At 38.7% G+C, this 4633-nt stretch overlaps 1 protein-coding gene across 1 annotated transcript in view; it reads right to left on the bottom strand.

Annotated features, from left to right (window-relative positions):
- The window catches only part of LOC106533970 (protein kinase C and casein kinase substrate in neurons protein 1), a gene marked incomplete at its 5' end in the record, with an annotated part of 13776 nt that extends 12448 nt beyond the window's left edge, over window positions 1–1328 (bottom strand). Inside the window, 1 exon segment of the mRNA XM_014030458.1 lies at window positions 1141–1328.
- Window positions 1329–4633: the final 3305 nt, after the last annotated feature.

Raw genomic sequence — 4633 nt, 5'->3', positions numbered from 1 at the left:
CATTAAATGACAGAAAAGAAAAAAAAAAGCTGAGAAAAGGTCTAAATAAACTGTGAGATGTGACAAAGTTAACAAATTAAATGCAAATGTGATTATTTGCATTCTAGTTTATAAAGACTTTCCCAAAATAGATCATTTCCATGTAGTTCATATGAATTTCTGGTATAATAATTAAGATAAAAATAACATTAAATTAATATTTGCGTAGTTTGCAAAGCATCAAGAGTGTTTTACATCCAAGCACCACATCTTTAGGTTGTTCTTATGGTAAAACTTGAAGCCATCAGATTTAAAGGTTTTTCAATTTTATTCTCACAATAAAAAGCTGCTTTTATTATAATATATGTACATCAAAATGCGAAATCTGTTAATGAAAAGAAAAAAAACCAGTTTGATCAAGGTGCAGCACAAATCAAACAATAGAAGGAGAAGCAGCAGAGACATGTTTTGATGGGAGCTCAGGGGGAGGGGTGGAGCATGTGAGGGGTATTTGGGTCAGTCGTGAACCAGAGGATGGAGCAACACATTTCACAATGAAAGGTAAAAGAGGAACTGAGTAGAGTAATGGTCCAAAAAAGCATCTAAAACCTAATGGATCGAGGAGAGTTTCCACAGCTAAACAGGCAATTTTAACAAAACAAATGCAGCAATGCAGGCTGGAGAAGTGGGTGTTTATTATGCTTGGTTAAGCCATTAGCTGCACGCTGAGAGGGGGGCTTTTGTTCAACCTTTGCTTTGCTCGTAGAAAAAAAAAAACAATCACCAACTAGAACTTCCAGCTTCATAATAAAACCAACATGCAGACATGAAACTGTGACAGAAACCATATTTATTACAGACATGCTTCAAAAAATACCTCAATTACAAACATCTTCCAAGGATCAGCTTAGACCCACTCGKCCTTCTTCTCCTCCCTCCTTTTAAAAAGTACAGACAGCAGGATCTGTCCAGCATCCTCATCTTTATTAACAAGAGCATCCTGACTCTCCATCTGTCTATTGCGAGAACACAAGCATCAAAATCCGCATGACTTCTAACATTGCGAGCCTCAACACAATTAAGGGAGTGAAACCCCAAGACAAAGGCTGAAAAGACCCCGAGAGCAGAACACAGCCCCCCACAACAACAACAAAAGCCTACCTCCAGTCCTCCAGGAGCAGTAAGGAATAAGAGAAAAAAGGGGAACACGTGGGCTCCTCTAGCAGGCAGCCCCACTCCTCTCCACCTCCCCTCCTGTGTGTTGATCTTTGCTCGGTGCAGCCCGTTTGTTCTGACGGTGCATTAGCGTGCAGAGCAGAGGTGGGAAAAACAAAACAAAACAAAACATGTCCGTCACTCTGATCTGTAATCAGTAATCAGGGAACCTTCCTGCCCGGAGCGCTGAGAAAAGTTTACGCGCCTCTGTGTTCCTGAACGACTGAGCGATAATCCTGTGATGTCGTGCCTAAACGGCTCAGACAGAGCAGCAGCAGGCCAGGGAGAGGAGGCTGAGTCTGAGAGAAGGGGGTGGGGTGGGGCAGGTGAGCTGCAGCGCCCGGGATGCTWTGGTGCGGAAACGTGAGGCGTTCAATGACCAGGTTTGGAGGGATCACTTGATTCACTAGAAAGCAGAGACAACTGAACGCCTCTTYGTGAAAAAAATCACACAACAGGTGCTCTGTGGCTACTGAGTGAAAACAGATTAACAAGGATGCTTCTTAAATGCAGAGAAGCAAATAAATGTCTTCCCTGAATTTAAGGATGTATACAATCTACACAGCTAGGGACGCAACTGATTTAGACAATCTAAAACGTCTGAACTGTAAAAACAACACGCATTATCCAATGCTGATTCAATGATTCAAAATTCTATTAGTGATATAATATTTTCTGAACAAATATGTTACACGTATGCCTGCTGTTTTCATGAACAACCAAATCTGATGTGACGATGGCAGACTGCAGATCTTTTGTATCGTTTTTGCAGGCCATCTCTCAGTTTTTATTAGCATTAGCAATTAGCATTAAAAAAATGAAACAATTCAAACGCTACATAATGTAAGTGCTAATACAATAACATTACTCGTCCATTGCGTGACCTGTTGCCGATGTCTGATGATTCACAGGTTCATAGCTCAAGAAATCATGATTCTGAGAAACTTGTGAGCCTAAAATATTCTGAAAGGTTTTCCTGCAGACATGCATCCGAGAAAACCTGTTTTGGATCACAGATTTGTGGGTATCAACTCTGTATTGGTTTGAGTTCACAAGCACTAAACCTTTCATAAAATTTAAATGAACTACTGTATTTATTCATGTATAATACGATCTCATGTATAATACGACCCCCCACTTTTTTGAGCTTAAAAAGCATAAAAAATTTAATCCTCAAACTACCTCCAATTTCATACAGACTTTAAGATTTTTCGGCCTTTGCAGTCTTTATACATATCAGCAAAATGATCATTGGACTGTTCATTTTATTTTAACAACATATGTACTAAAAGGTATTTTGACAACAAATATAAATCAGCTGTAGCAGCATCATATTAATTCTGGCATTTTGCACATAGTCCACCAGGATGCGCCAACACAAAAGTCAGAGACTTCACATGAGATTTGGGCCATCTTGTGGGGGAAAGCAGATTACTTCCTACTCGTGAGTGCCCCCTCTGGTGGGGAAAAGTTTTTTCAGGGATACAAACTTTTTCAGACCACCGGTAGATGGCAGCCATTACAGACGAACATGTGTTTGTTGTTGTTCGAGGAGTGGCTCGGTCACACGCTAATATCTTTAGTTCGTTATCGTTACTAAGGTGCAGGAATACTTTCCCCCCCTTTTTTTCACTTCATGTCGCCTGCCTGGATCTGTTATTGTCTCGCTCTGAAGCACGGAGGAGTGTCAGAGTTAAGCTCATTTCAACTGCTTTTTACGATGTGGTCTCATTTCTGGACTCAATAATTTTGTGAATGAAACCGATATTTCAGTTAAAATACATAAGTAAAAATATTTATCCRAGTATAGTACTACCCCCCAAATTTATGGATGATTTTATGGATTTAATTTTATACTTGAATAAATACGGTAGTTAAAGATCAAGAAAATATATTGAATGGATAGCTAATACTTTCTTCTGTATTGTAACTTCAGAGAACAATTAAATTCATTAAATTAATTATCAATAACAACAAACAAACCCAAACAGTGCAGCAGCCAACAATTTAGCTTGTTAAGCATTCAATTAGAGCCAGAAAAGTACAAAAAAGCAACTCTAACAACTCGATATAAACAACTCACTGAACAAAAAATTGTCTTAATGCAAATAACTTTTTAGATCTAAAAACATTGATCCTTTCCAAGAGATTACAATCCCAGGGTGTCTGCATGTTTGGTGGAAGCAACCTTGAAACAGATGAAAAAAAAGTAAGCTCTTTGGTATTTTTATGGCGTTCAGAGAGCATGCAAGGGCTGTTGACATGACGTCCATAAAAAGATAAATAATTAACTTATAATGAAATTCAAAGCAAATGCGTACTCTTGTTGAACAAGACAACTTTAAGGGGATGTGGAGAGGACGGGTGGAGTGGAGGAAACACAAACTTCCTGGTTTTTAAATCTTAAAGCAGGATGTTTAATCCACTTGTTTTGAAAGAACTTTTTTAATCTGCAGTTTAAGATTATAGTCCTCATAAAAATGTATGAATATGTGTCTCAAATTGCTTAGAAACACTGCCCCACCCTTCATAAACACACACACCTCACCAGGCCTAAAGAGACCYGCCTTCAAGTCTGAAACATATCACCACCTCTGAGCATTCAGCCTTATTTCCTAACATTCAAACAAAAAGACATTACATTTCTCGAGTTGTGATACTTTGCAAACTGTTGGATCTTTGTACTGCTTTGTTTACGTTTCTTGGAGAACTTGACTTTTTTGGTTTCCTTGTCATGGTTATAGCTCAGGGCCATAAACGAAAGCAAACACACATCTTGCCTTTTTATGACCCAACAAGTAGCTCTACAACCTGTTACTTAATTGGACCGAGATCAATTAACGATTGGCCTCTTTCACAACATCCTCGCACGGACCTGCTTAATGAGATATTGGCTCCACTGTTCAAACTCTCAGGAGAAACTTTCTGCTGCTGCCCTCATCACATTTAAGGCTGATAAATTTAGAGCCACGTCCATCAATAATTCACAGAGCTGCGTAAACAGATAGAGGAGAGGGCCAACATGACTCAGGTGCAGACACTCTTTAGAGTTTGATGTAATCTCACTTCAGTGACAGGACACTTTGAATATAAAACAGAAAGATCAATATTATTCATCTGCTCAATGATAAACACAAGCAAGCACTTAAGATATTAAGCGTTTAAAGCTATAAAGACAACTGGCATGGCAGAGTAGTTCATGCAGTTTAAACTCCACACTTTCCAGTATTGAATTAAAAATTATCCCTGGATTGGAAGCAAAACATCTACTACAGCAGTGGTTCCCAAACTTTTTATCTTCTGACCCACAAAATACCCATGGCAAAAACTTGTGACCCCAAATATTACTGGTCTGAGTACATGAACTTCGTTAACAACTCTAAAAACACAGGCTTTTTCACAATCTAAACAGCTTGTACACAAATATAAATACTTATTT

This window comes from Austrofundulus limnaeus, unplaced genomic scaffold (assembly GCF_001266775.1).
Source record: "Austrofundulus limnaeus strain Quisiro unplaced genomic scaffold, Austrofundulus_limnaeus-1.0 Scaffold1064, whole genome shotgun sequence".
Taxonomy (NCBI): Eukaryota; Metazoa; Chordata; class Actinopteri; order Cyprinodontiformes; family Rivulidae; genus Austrofundulus; species Austrofundulus limnaeus.
This window is presented reverse-complemented; position numbering and strand designations above follow the sequence as displayed.